The 15,000-nt window shown below is 40.8% G+C and overlaps 1 protein-coding gene across 1 annotated transcript in view; it reads right to left on the bottom strand.

Annotated features, from left to right (window-relative positions):
• Positions 1 to 15,000, bottom strand: part of Adamts20 (ADAM metallopeptidase with thrombospondin type 1 motif 20) — a 118,396-nt gene that overhangs the window by 86,079 nt on the left and 17,317 nt on the right. The gene's annotated exons all lie outside the window — the stretch shown is intronic.

Raw genomic sequence — 15,000 nt, 5'->3', positions numbered from 1 at the left:
TCAAAATGTGGTATATATACACTTCTGACATTTTATTGGTTAAGTGGAGGTAAGAGTCTCAAATTGTCTGCCGGAATGGCTTTGAATCCTGATCCTCAGATCTCAGCCTCCTGAGAAACTAGGTTTACAGGCGTGAGCTACTAAAACCTAGCCTAAAATTCTTGATTATTAGTAAGGTGAGTGCTTGTCCTGTTTCCTTTTCCCTCATTATGTTCCTCTCTTTTTTGTTTCCTGCAAATTGTTTGATAGTAGGATTTTCAACAGAAAAATGGAGGAGTTAAGTGAGAACTAAAAAGCCCTAGGTCATTTATAAGCCAAATAAACAACATCAATAATAATAATCAATAATAAAGCCAAGTTCTGACTTCATATATGTAAAATACTATGTGCATGCATGTAAGCTTAAGATTTTAAGATATCTGAAACATATCATAATAAATTTTATTGCAATCTCTTAAATGTAGTGTAATAAATTTTGTTAAACATTACTTATTAAATATATCTTGATAAATTTTATTAAGATATTCCAATAGAACTTATTTAGTCAGCCATAAAGGTAGGATTACTCCCCTTTTAACAATGGCCATTTTGGATCATAAGATATAAGATGATGATAAAAAAAAAATCCACGTGATAATTTCCTTTTAACCTTCCAATGCCTTTAAATTATTACAATGAGCTTTTATTCTTAGTATGATTTTAACAAACAAAAATAGCAACTTTTAAGATAGTATTTACTAATACATAATAGGTTATAAACACTTAATATCATGATCTATGCAGTGCAGGGGGAAAAAATGACAATAAGCAAGGTTTGAAAATGCCCAGATAAATGGCTATTATTTGAAGCACCTTTTCTAGTCCAAGTACAACATTTCTGGGCACTACTTCCCTTCCTATTTCTGTTACACCAAGTCAAATGCTAAAGTGAGAGCTTGTCCTTTATTAACAAGCATATTATGATCCCAAATTTAGAGCAAACCAAAACAAAACATGACACACACCATGCAACAATTATAATCTGCCTACTAGAACATAAAATATATTTAAAAAATTACATCAGCCTTTACAACGCTTACACAACACAATGGTATAATGCAAGGTGACGGATTTGAATCAACAGTAATAATTCATAAAATATAAACAACTAAGTTGGAGGTTGATAGCTCACACCTATAATCCTAGTTACTCAGGAGACTGAGATCTGAGGACTGTGTTTTGAAGCCAGCCTGGGCAGTAAAGTCTGTGAGACTCATCACCAAAAAACGAAGTGGAGCTGTGGTTCAAGTGGTAGAGAACCAGCCTTAAGCAAAAAAGCTAAGGAAAAGTACCCTGGCCCTGAAGTCAATCCCCAATACTGGCACAAAAATAAAGTAAAAACAACTAATAATTACTATTAGACAATAATGTGGTCAGAAGTTCATATATCAAATGTCACGTGAGGCCCAAATTGTGCATTACTAAATTCACCATTTTCGGTTTTTGTTTTGTTTTTGGGCCTGGTCGTAGGGCCTGAACTCTGGGCCTGGGTGCTGTCCCTCAGCTCTTCAGCTCAAGGCTAGCGCTCTACCACTTGAGCCACAGCGCCACTTCTGGCTTTTTTCTTTTTGCTTATGTGGTGCTGAGGAATTGAACCCAGGGTCTCAGGCAGGCAAGGCAAGCGCTCTACCACTGAGCCATCTTCCCAGCCCTAAATTCACCATTTTCTTCCCCATTACTAGCTTTCCCAGTTCTTATTAATGTGAGCCAGGCTCAATAGTTGTATTCACACGGGAAACTGTAACTAATGCTGGACTTTAGCTATCATTTCCTTGCCTTTGGTGTTATTTTCACCAGGCTTTGCTATTGCTCTTTCAAAATGTGTTTTACATTGCCTCTCTTGCCAAAAAAATGACCCCACCACTAAACTCATTTAGGTCTTTCTCATCTTAGAAAAGGAATAGAACTAAGAATGACAAAGTAGATATAACGAGCCTCCCAAACCCATACCACTGTCTTCAATTTCTTGTCCTTGTCATTCATCTTCGTGTCTGAAAAAATTCTATGCTTAGAAATACATCGTTGTTCGAGTTCTCAAGATGGCGACGGGGCAGTAGGGAAACGCCACAGCTCTCTCCAACCAAAAAGAGAGTTCGAGTTCCAACCTTTAATCTCCCCAAGAGACCGACAACAACAAAAAGACGAACACTCAGAGAAAAACCAGAGGTGGAAAATAACAAAAAAAGAAAGAGAGGAAAAGAAGAATTTCAGAACAGAGAAGAGCGAAGACCCCTCCCCCAACCTTTACTGGCCGCGCGGCAGTGCGCCAAGCCGCCGGCCAGCCGGCCCGGCAGGGGCTGCCGGAGCCACAGAGACACAGGGGGCTGCTTGCAGATCACCAGGTACCGGATTGCAGAACAGCGGATCGCCAGGAACAGAGAAACCTACCAGCCGGGAGTCTCCAGGAGGATCCCACCCCACCCATCACTCTCCACCGGAGCGGAGAGGCTCCATCCCGCCAAAGCCGCCACCAGCAGCGCCACAAAGGGACCTGTCGCGATCGCAACGACCCGGCGGGGGGCCGCCCAACCCAGCCCGCAACCACCCCAACTGAACTCGGACTGCAACAACAACTGACGGACTGCAACAACAACTGACGACCTACAGGGTGAGTACCCATCAGGGGACAGGGAATCCATCAAGGGAGACCAGAGCTGGAGGGAATCCCCAGACCCTGACCTAGACTCCCTACCCCAACACCCGGACCACAGGACCCACTAAAACTGGGAACTGTTCGAGAGCCCCACCAGCCGGTGGAGCACACTCTGCTGGCCAGGCCAGAGCAAGAGCGCCCCGGGAAGGGAGCTTAAATGCTCAAGCCAGGAACAGTGCCCCTGGGTCAAGACTACCAACAGTAGAAGAAATTTGAACTGTGTCCTCCAGGCTGCATAACCAAGGTGGTATACACATTAGCACAGGCCTAACGAGCGCGCTCCAGGCTGGGGCCGGAACCTGGCCAGGGGACCGGCGCCTGAACAAAGCAAAAAGGGTCAGAAGTGGGGCTGTGGCTCAAATGGTAGGGTGCCAGCCCTGAGCTGAAGAGCTGAGGGACAGCACCCAAACCTAGAGTTCAAGCCCACAACCAGCCCAAAACAAACAAAAACACATCAGGAGCCCATAGCAGACTCCAGTATTTGGGAGAGTGCATCCAGAGCATCTGATCTTCCCAAGAGCACCCGCAGGAGCAAACACAAGCAGTCTAGGCTGCTCAACCCTTCCAAAGGCGGGAATTGCTACAGCAGAGAGCTGAGAATCCTAAGTGAATAGCAGCTGGAAATAGGCTCCCAACAGAATCCAGATCAGACACAGACTCTCTCTACCAATAGAGAATCAGCAACCAAGCAAAGACAGACACACCAAAACAAGATTGAAGAGCAGTCTCCTGAACCCCCATGCGAAAATCACAGAGAAAAATCACAAGGTTTACCACTACCCAGGACAGCAAGCTCACCTCAAAAGCCAGCAGCCACGCAGGGGAGAGCTCCAGTGGGAGCAAAGCAGGAATGGAAGACAAAAACTACATCCAAGGGTTGCTGGAGGCAATGACTCAAGAAATAAAGCGAGAAATGGATCAGAAATTGAAAGAGCACAAGGATGAACTATCAAAAGATATACAGGATATCAAACAAAAATTGGATGCAAAAATAGAAGCTGCACAAACCTCAGTAAGAAGTGAGATAAACGCCAAATTAGAGGTAATGCATACTGATATCACCTCATTGAGAGGTGAGATCAGTACTCTGAGAACCAACATTGAATCCATAAAGGGATCCATTTCCATCATGCAAACCACAATAGAAGCCACGGTCAACAGAGTGAATGAAATGGAAGGTAGAGTGTCAGATACAGAAGACAGAATACACCAACTGGACCAAAAAGTGACAGATATGGAAAAATCACTCAAATTAAACCAAAGGGAAATTCAAGAGCAAGCAGATAATGCTAAAAAATTTAACCTTCGCATAATCGGAGTGGACGAAGGTGAGGAATTCCAGAGCAAGGGAATGCAACACCTATTTAACAAGATAGTCAATGAAAATTTTCCCCACCTCAAAAACGACCATCTTAACTACATCACAAAAGCTTATCGAACACCCAACAAGCAAGATCCCAGGAGAAACACTTCTAGGCACATAATAGTAACAATGATGGATCTGAATAATAAGGAAACAATCCTGCATGCAGCAAAAATGAAGAAGGAGCTATACTACAACGGGAAAAAAATTAGAATCACTGCAGATCTCTCCACACAAACAATGAATGCAAGAAAAGCCTGGGAAAGCACCATACGAGCCCTGAGAGCCAATAACTGCCAACCCAGACTGATATACCCGGCAAAGCTAGCATTCACATTCGATGGAGAACTGAAAACTTTTAATAGCAAAGAAAAACTAAATGAATACATAAACATTAAGCCAGCATTACAAAGAATTCTAAGAGGGGGGACACAACCTGAAGAAAGCAACCAGGAACTGGGACCTGCCCCAAACAGGCATTACTCAAAGTCTAACTGAGCAAGCACAGGAGGAAAGGAAAGAAGAAAAACTTAGGAAAACGGAATGGCAGGGACAACAATGCATCTCTCTATACTTTCTCTTAATATAAATGGGCTGAATTCGCCAATTAAAAGAAAACGAACTGAGGACTGGATCAGAAAACAAGACCCATCCATCTGTTGCCTTCAGGAGACCCACCTCTCAGCCAAACATACAAACAAACTCAGAGTGAAGGGGTGGAAAAGGATCTACCAATCAAATTCCCCCAATAAGAAAGCAGGTGTAGCTATCCTGATATCTGACAAAATAAACTTTTCATTAAAATCAGTACAGAAAGACAAGGACGGACATTACATATTAATAAAGGGAACAATCCAAGAGGAGGATATAACCATCATCAACTTATATGCCCCAAATATCGGTGCACCCAGATATGTTAAACAAATGCTCTCAAACTTACAGAATAAAATAGATCCCAATACGATAATACTAGGAGACTTTAACACGCCACTCTCACCAAAGGACAGGTCTACCAACCAGAGGATTGGCAAAGAAGCTACCGAATTAAGTGAGGCCATACTTCAAGCGGAATTAACTGACATCTACCGAGTATTTCACCCTAAAACAACACAGTACACATTCTTCTCAGCAGCTCATGGAACTTTCTCCAAAATAGACCATATCATAGTTCATTCAAGGAACTTAAGCAAATACAAAGGGATCGACATAATCCCCTGTATCCTATCTGACCACAGTGGAATCAAGCTAGCTCTCAATAACAAAGCATACCGCAGAAATTTCTCTAATACATGGAAATTGAACAGCACACTCCTTAACAAGGCCTGGGTAACAGAAGAGATCAGAGAAGAAATAAAGCATTTCCTAGAACTCAATGAAAATGAAAACACCTCACAAAGAAACTTGTGGGACACAGCAAAAGCAGTCCTGAGGGGCAAATTTATTGCCCTCAGTGCCCACATCAAGAGAATGGAGACAGACCAAGTAAATAATCTCATGTTGCAACTAAAACAGCTAGAAAAACAAGAAAAAATGGGACCTAAAGCTACTAGACGAAGCCAGATAACCAAATTGAGAGCAGAGATTAACCAATTAGAAAATCAGAAAACCATAACCAAAATAAACCAAACAAAAAGCTGGTTCTTTGAAAAAATAAACAAAATTGATGGCCCGTTGGCAAGATTAATTAAAAAAAGAAGAGAGGAAACCCATATTAATAGGATTAGGGATGCCACGGGAAACATCACAACACGTACCCAAGATATCCAAACAATTCTAACAGACTACTTTCAAAAGCTATACTCTCTAAAGGAAGAAAATCTGGCGGAAATGGATGCATTTTTAGAGAAATACAAGTTACCCAAACTGAGCAAAGAAGAAGTTAACCAATTAAATAAGCCAATATCCTATAATGAGATACAGGAAGCTATCAAAAGTCTTCCAACAAAAAAAAGCCCAGGACCAGATGGATTCACAGCAGAATTCTATAAGACCTTTAAAGAAGAACTAATACCCATACTCCTCAAGCTCTTCAGAGAAACAGAGAAGGAGGGAGCTATCCCAAACTCATTCTACGAAGCCAATATCACACTCATCCCCAAACCAGGCAAAGACCCAACCAAAAAGGAGAATTACAGGCCAATCTCCTTGATGAACACAGATGCAAAGATCCTTAACAAGATTCTAGCTAACAGAATCCAGAAACACATAAAAAAAATAATACACTATGATCAGGTAGGCTTCATCCCAGAGACACAGGGATGGTTTAACATACGTAAGTCAATAAATGTAATCCAGCATATCAACAGAGCCAAGGTCAAGAATCACATGATTATCGCCACAGATGCAGAAAAGGCCTTTGATAAAATTCAACATTCATTCATGCTAAAAGCTCTGGAGAAAATAGGAATAGAAGGAACATTTCTAAAAACAATAAAAGCCATTTATGACAGACCAATAGCCAATATTATACTTAATGGGGAAAAGCTACAACCAATCCTCCTAAAAACAGGAACAAGGCAAGGATGTCCACTGTCTCCACTCCTCTTCAACATAGTCCTAGAACCCTTAGCCAGGGCAATAAGGCAAGAAAAAGACATTAAAGGGATCCGCATAGGGAAAGAAGAAGTGAAACTATCCCTTTTTGCAGACGACATGATACTATACCTCCACGATCCCAAAAACTCCATCCCCAAACTTTTAGAAATCATAAGTCACTTCGGCAAAATAGCAGGATACAAAATAAACCCACAAAAATCAGTTGCCTTCCTATACACTGATAACGCACAGGAAGAGAGGGAAATAAAGGGAGCAACCCCATTCACAATAACCTCCCAAAAAATAAAATATTTAGGAATTAACCTAACCAAAGATGTAAAAGAACTATTTAATGAGAACTATAAAAAGTTAAAGAAAGAAATTGCAGAAGACACTAGGAAATGGAAAGACCTCCCATGCTCCTGGATAGGCCGACTTAATATAGTAAAGATGGTGATACTTCCAAAATTAATATACAAATTCAATGCAATTCCTATTAAAATCCCAATGACGTACATCACTGAAATACAGAAAACAGTCCAAAAATTTATATGGAACAACAAAAGACCTAGAATAGCCAAAACAATTCTAGGGGATAAAGACAATATGGGAGGGCTATCCATGCCGAACTTCAAACTCTACTACAGAGCTATAATCACAAAGACAGCATGGTACTGGCACAAAAACAGACCCGAAGACCAATGGAACAGAATAGAAGATCCAGATATAAATCCACAGGCCTACAGCCAGCTGATATTCGACAAAGGAGCCAAAGACATACAATGGAAGAAACACAGCCTCTTCAACCGCTGGTGCTGGGAAAACTGGGCAGCCACATGCAGAAAACTAAAAGTGGACCCCAGCCTATCACCATGCACCAACATCAACTCAAAATGGATTAAAGACCTTAACATTAAACCTGAATCTCTGAAACTACTGCAGGACAGAGTAGGAGAGACACTTGAACTAATAGGCACAGGAAGGAACTTCCTGAACAGAGTCCCAGGGTCACAACAAGTTGGAGAGAGACTCGACAAATGGGACTACCTTAAAATAAAAAGCTTCTGCACAGCTAAATCTATCGCAACTAAGCTAGAAAGACAACCAACTAATTGGGAAAAAATATTTACCAGCAATATATCAGACAAGGGGTTAACATCCTGTATATACAGGGAACTCAAGAAACTAATCCCTCCCAAACCTAACAAACCAATTACTAAATGGGCAAGGGAACTAAAGAGGGACTTCTCAAATGAAGAAATAAAAATGGCAAAGAAACACATGAGGAAATGTTCATCATCCCTGGTGGTGAAGGAAATGCAAATAAAGACAACCCTGAGATACCACCTTACCCCAGTCAGAATGTCCCACATCCACAAATCAGCCAACGACAAATGCTGGAGGGGATGTGGAGAAAGAGGAACCCTATTACACTGCTGGTGGGAATGTACACTTATACAACCACTTTGGAAAGCAGTCTGGAGGGTCCTTAGAAAGCTAAAGATTGACCTCCCTTACGACCCAGTCATACCACTTCTAGGCATCTACCCTGAACAACAGGAACCAATATACAAGGACACGTGCACCTCCATGTTTATTGCAGCACTGTTCGCAATAGCTAGGATATGGAAACAACCTAGGTGCCCCACCACAGATGAATGGATCCAAAAATTGTGGTATCTATACACAATGGAATATTATGCAGCCATTAGAAATGACAAAATAATGGCATTTGCAGGGAAATGGATGGAGCTAGAAGGAATCATGTTGAGCGAGGTAAGCCAAGAACGAAGAGACAAACGGTACATGGTCTCCCTCATAAGTGGATGCTAAATCCAAAAGGTTAGTGATACGACAAAACTAACAGGACTTAAGAAACAAAGAACTCCCGCTCATCTGGTTGAACCACTACTAAATATCCTCATGCTGCTGATCACAAATATGGTATATAACATGTGAACACTGTTATATATTACAGACTGTGGTAGACAATTTGCTCCAGGGAAGTTAGAATGAACTTGTGACTTTGAAATTATGTAATCATTTAATCACAATCAAAAAAAAAAAAAAAAAAAAAAAGAACCTCGGGGAAGGGAGGGAGGGAGGGGATGGTAGGGGGAAAACAATGGAGGGGGTAACAATGTTCAAGAGGAAGTGTACTCATAACCTCACTCATGTAACTGTGACCCTCTGTATAGTAGCTTTACAATAAAAAAAAAAAAAAATAAAAAAAAAAAAAATAAAAAAAAAAAAAAAAAAAAAGAAATACATCGTTATCTCATCCTTATTCAAGATGAGAGTAGATGGTCCTTACTGTAAGATTCTCATAAGAGAAAGTCTCCATATCAGCTCATCATTCAATAGACAACATGGCTAACCTGTAAACTCCCAAAAGACTGAGAAACACTGGGCTTCTAAGGGGTTAATAAATGTTGTAGAAAGCAACATAAAGGATAAGGATGAAGAAAGAAAAGATACATCGGGCAGATGCAGGTGGCTCAAGGCTATAGTCCTACCTTCTCAGGAGGCTGAGATCTGAGGATCATAGTTCAAAGCTAGCCCTGGCAACCAAGTTTGTGAGACTCTTCTCTTCCATGAATCACCAAAAATCCAGAAGTAGAGCTGTGGCTTAAGTGGTAGGGTACTAGCTTTGAGCTAAAAAGCTAAAGGACAGTGAACCAAGCACTGAGTTCAAGCCCCGGTACTGATACAAAAAGTAAATAAAATAAAGTAAAATAAAATAGAAAGGTTAGGCAATCTGATAGTGGTAGCATTGTTCATGTCTCTGCCCCCAGTTACTGTTGTTGTTTTGGGGGGTTTTGGGGGGGGAGCAAAGATAGGAGTTTATAGCCAGCTAGGACAAAAGTTGGTGAAATCCCCATCACAACCAACAAAGCTGAGTGTGGTAGCTTCTGTCTCTCATTCCAGCTACACAGTAGAGTTAGAAAGATCCCTGTCTGGGCTATCTCAGATTAAAAACAAAAAGGAGACCCTATTAGAAAAAGAAGGGAAAAAAAAAAAACAATTAGAAAAGCAAAAAGAGCTAAAGGTGCGGCTCACATGGTAGAGTACCTGCCTGGAAAGTACAAGGCTCTGAATTCAAACTCAAGAGCATCCGTAACAAACCAAAGCAAAACCAATCTGGAACATACTTACTTTGAAATTCATTGGCTAGTCTAGGACATAAAATCACTCATACCTACAGTCTTCTATTGCTTTCTCGATGCCATTAGTGATCTCAGCCATTACTCTCGAATCATGGCTGGTAGGCCAAATATTGTATCATGGTTCCAGATGCTTTATTTCAGAGAGTATTACACGTGAGTCAGCAGAGCCTTCTGCCCTGGTGATGTGTGCAGAAGTCTGTGAATTTGCCTTTGGCTAGTTCCAACTTGAAGCATAGAAGAATCATGACTTGCATCCCTGAATCAGTTACTGACAGTGTGCATTCTCAAAGCACAGACATGTCAGACAAGTGAAGTGAAATTTCAGCAGCCACCAGCTGAGCAAGTGACATAACAGAGAAATGAATGTGGATTCCCTCCACAGTACCGAGGAGTGCCACATCACATGACTCCTGCAAAGGCCACATAGCGCAAAAAGAATGACACAACCACCCATATTGGGAACTGCTGCTCCTTTGCAAACACTAAATAAAAAACAAGTAAGCACTAAAGAATAAATTGTGCTAGTCATAGTCATGTGAAAATACGGGGTTGGGTCTTCCTTGCATTACAGAAATACAAAGCCAATTGATACCCAGGTTGGTAAGGTCTATTTAGGGCAAAGATCAATCTAGTACTATCCATTCATTAATCAGCCCAGAAAGAAAAGTGACCACAGAAGAGACCTTTCCCCGCTCCCCACCTCTGCCAGATGACTCTTCTTAAGTCTATACACAACAAGAACTTACGGGACATGCATGCTGACAAATAAGAAAACATACCAGGCAGTGTCACAGAGCTAACTTTCTTTTTAATTCCACATTCTCAAGAAGTTAACCCACAAGACTTGTTGCCAAGTTGTATAGAAGACAAATTTCCCTATTGAGTAAAATCAAGATTATTGCATGGATTATGAATTGAAAACAGGCATAAATTTCTCAAGTATAAGTTTAAAGCCTTAAGAAAGGCTGGTCTCTTGCCAGGTATTATCAGCCAGCCCCTATACTTAAAAGATGTAAAAGGCTAGGTGCCTGTGGCTCACATCTGTAATCCTAGCAACTCAGGAGGTAAGAGCTGAGGATTATGGTTCAAAGCCAGGCTGGGTACAAAAGTATGTGAGACTCATATCTTCTATGAATCACCAAAAAGCCAGAAGTGGAGGTATGGCTCAAGTGGTAGAGTGCTAGCCTTGAATGAAAAAGCTCTGGAACAGCACTCAGGCTCTGAGTTCAAGCTTAGTACCAGCACACACACAAACAATAATAAGTCTGTGATTCTACTATATGAATCATACCTGGAATGATTTCATCTATCTGGGGCAGGGTGTTAGATAACCTGGGAAATCCAGCTTAAGAGTATTCTATGGGGGGAGGTAAGGGATAGTAAGAGAAAAATAAAGGAGGGGGCAACAATGTTCGACAAGAAATGTACTCATTACCTTACTCATGTAACTGTAACCCCTCTGCACAGCATCTTTACAATAAAATAATTTTAAAAAAAAAGAGTAGTCTAAGCCGGGTACCAGTGGCTCACGCCTGTAATCCTAGCTACTCAGAAGGCTGAGATCTAGGGGCTGGGAAGGCTGCTCAGTGGTAGAGCGCTTGCCTTGCATGCCTGAGGCCCTGGGTTCGATTCCTCAGCACTACATAAGCAAAAAGAAAAAAGCCGGAAGTGGCTCTGTGGCTCAAGTGGTAGATCGCTAGCCTTGAGCTGAAGAGCTGAGGGATAGCGCCCAGGCCCAGAGTTCAGGCCCCACGACTGGACCCCCAAAAAAAAAAAAAAAAGAAAAAGAAAAAAGAAGGCTGAGATCTGAGGATCGCAGTTCAAAGCCAGCCTCGGCAGGAAAGACCGTGAGATTCCTAGCTCCAATAAATGACCAGAAAACTGGAAGTGGCGCTGTAACTCAAGTGGTAGAGAGCTCGCCTTGAGCTGAAGAGCTGAGGGACAGTGCCCAGGCCCAGAGTTCAAGCCCCATGACCAGCAACAACAACAAAAAGAGTAGTTTATACAGTTACAAAAGAAAAGAGGAGTTAGATGTTATGTTACCTACTGCTAACCCATAGTATGTGGCCATGGCTTAGAAATGGATTACCAAGAAGACTTACATAAAAATAAGAAGTAAAAACTATACCAAAACAATGGTCACTAAGAAAAACACTTTAAGAAATACTTAACAAGCCAAGTATCCCTGGCTCATGCCTTTAATCCAGTTAGTTACTCAGGAGGCTGAGGTCTGAGGATTGTGGTTCAAAGCCACAATGGGCAGAGAAGTCTGTGAGAGTTTATCTCCAATTAATGAAAGAAAGAGAGAAAGAAAGAAAGAGAGAGAGAGAGAGAAAGAGAAAGAAAGAGAGAGAGAGAAAGAGAGAGAGAAAGAGAGAGGGAGAGAGGGAGGGAGGGAGGAAGGAAGGAAGGAAGGAAGGAAGGAAGGAAGGATAAAGAAAGAGATAAAGAAATTGAGAAAGAAAAATATACTACAAAAGTCAAAGAAAGAGGGAAAATAGGCAGGAGAAGTTGACCAATAGAGTAAAATGCACTCCCCCCCCCCCAATAATAAAACAGACAGAAATCCTTGCTGTCGGCAAGTAGAAGGTCATTATGGCCTTTGAGAGTAGACTCAAAGAAGGTATGGGCAAGAAAATGAAATCTCCATAGTCATTTCTTTCTATATGTAGAAGTTTGAACTGACTCTTGAAAACACCATTCACAAGTTATTGGTTCAAAATACTGCCATGGTCATAGCCATGTTTATGATTCTGTCTCTAGATAAACTCACCTTCTTCTCTGCCCATACATTTATAAAACATGATAAATGGCATTGATTTCAGAAAACGCCAAGAGATTACATATCTACCAAACTCTATTCAGCTGTCGCTTTTTTAAAAACAAATACAGATTTTTCAAATTCTCTATATAATATCCAGGATCTGGCAAGACTGGTCCCACATTCCTAGAGTGCCTTGTATACGGGATATGCATTTATCACAGTGCCCTGTGGACATCTTAGTGTCCTAACTACTCATTTCTAGTAACTTCCTGACCCTCTTAGCTCTAAGGCATCACAGTTAGAGATCCCGAGACCTCACCTTGATTTACAAAAGGAAATAGACCAGATCTTAGCATATTTGTCGTGTTGTGGTGGCATACAAAGGAACTAAATTCTGCCACTTGTGGCAACATAGATGGAATGACAGAACACAATGTTAAGTGAATAAGTCAGACACAAAAAGGTAATCACCACTTGTTTACACTCATATCTGGAAGCTAAAATATTGATCTATAGAAGTAGAGGCCATCTTGTTATGAGAGGCTAAGAAGGATTTGGGGGTGGGAAAAAGAAAGAGAATAGGTTTTTATATTTTCAGTTTTCCTCACTAGATGATGACCTTTAGAGGTATGGAGTATCTAATGGGTCCATGTCCATGGATATTCATATTACCCATAATCAAATAATTATGGATAATTATCAGCCAGCTGATTTTTGTCAAAGGTGCCAAAAAAACACACAGCGGAATTAAGACAGTCTCATTAACACATGAAACTGAAAAAGAAAAAAAAAGGATATCCACAAGTAAAAGACTGAAGACAGATTCCTGTATCTCATAGCATACAAAGAAAAATCAATTAAATGCTGGGAACTAGTGGCTCATGCTTGTAATGCTAGTGACTCAAAAGATTGAGGTCTGAGGCAAAAAGATCCATGGGACTCATCTCCAATTAAACAGAAAAAAAGCCAGAATTGGAACTATGATCCCAATGGTAAGAGAATGAGCCATGAGGAAAAAAAAAAACCAAGCAAGAATGCAAGGCTCTGATTCAAGCTCTAGTGCTGGCACAAAATAATCAATTAAAAATGATCAAAAGCCTTAATGTAAGATTTGAAAGTCTGAATCTACTGAAGACAAACAAAGGGATAAACTTGAGGATGCAGGCCAGGACTTTCTAAATCAGGCTCTAAAAGCTCAGGAAATAATACCAAGAGGGGGGGTGTTAAGAGAGGGTGGTATTAATCCAACAGAGGGTTTGTGTCCACAATATATAATAAGTAAATTTTTTAATATCCTGTTAAAAATGGCTGAGTAAACTGAATAGATAGTTCTCAAAAAAGGACCAATAAATCATCAATAAAAAAATTAAATTCCAGCCAGCTGCTGGTGGTTCACACCTCTAATCCTAGCTACTCAGGAGACTGAGATCTGAGGATTAATGTTCGAAGCACAAAAGTCTACTAAACTCATCTCTAATTAACCACACAAAGCTGGGAGTAGAGCTGTGGCTCAAGGAATAAAGTGCTAGCCTTGAGCACAAAAGCTCAAGGATAATGCACACACCCGAGTTCAAGACACAGGACCAGCAAAAATAAATATGTAAGTAAATTAATAAATAAATTCCATCTCATCCCGTTCAGAGTCTATCATGAAGACAATAACAAATGCTGACAAGAATAATTCTCTCAGAATAAATTAATGTAGTCACTGTGGAAATCAGTATGAAAGTTCCCCAAACTAAAAGCACAACTACCATGTTATCCTGCTATATCACTGTGGAGTCTATATCTGAAGGAATGTAAGTCAGCACACAATAGACATACCTGCACATCCATCCTCATATCAGCACTATTCAAAAGAGCCAAGCAATGGACTTAGTCTAAGTGTTCACTGACGAATATATCATGTGTATGTATGTATGTGTTTATGTATATGTAGTATATGCACATATGTATATACACAAATATTATAGGGCATTGTTCAGCCATAAAGAAGAATGAATATCATTCACAGGAAAATGGATGGAACTAGAGATCATCATGTTAAGTGAAATAATCCAGTCTAGGAAATAGACCTCAACAAAGAGACAGAGACAGAGAGAGAGAGAGAGAGAGAGAGAGACAGAGAGAGAGAGAGAGAAAGAGAGACATGCATATCAAAAGGAAAGTATTGTGAAGAATCCAGTAGAGTAGAGAGAGCAAAAGAGGGTAATAGGGAGGATACATATGATCAAAGTACTTCATATGCATGTATAAAACCTGAATAACAAGCCTATTAAAATGGTCACAAAAAAAAGGGTTGGGAATGTGGTAGAGTGTGCTTGCCTAGCATGCATGAAGCCCTGGGTTCAATTCCTCAGTATCACAGAAACAGAAAAAGTCGGAAGTGGTGCTGTGGCTCAAGTGGTAGAGTGGTAGCCTTGAGCAAAAGAAGCTCAGGAACAGTGCCCAGGCCCTGAGTTAAGCCCCAGGACTGGCA

Source organism: Dipodomys spectabilis, unplaced genomic scaffold, assembly GCF_019054845.1.
Source record: "Dipodomys spectabilis isolate Male_0828 unplaced genomic scaffold, ASM1905484v1 ptg000039l, whole genome shotgun sequence".
Taxonomy (NCBI): Eukaryota; Metazoa; Chordata; class Mammalia; order Rodentia; family Heteromyidae; genus Dipodomys; species Dipodomys spectabilis.
The sequence above is the reverse complement of the archived record's forward strand: the minus strand, read 5'-3'. Positions and strand labels throughout refer to the sequence as shown.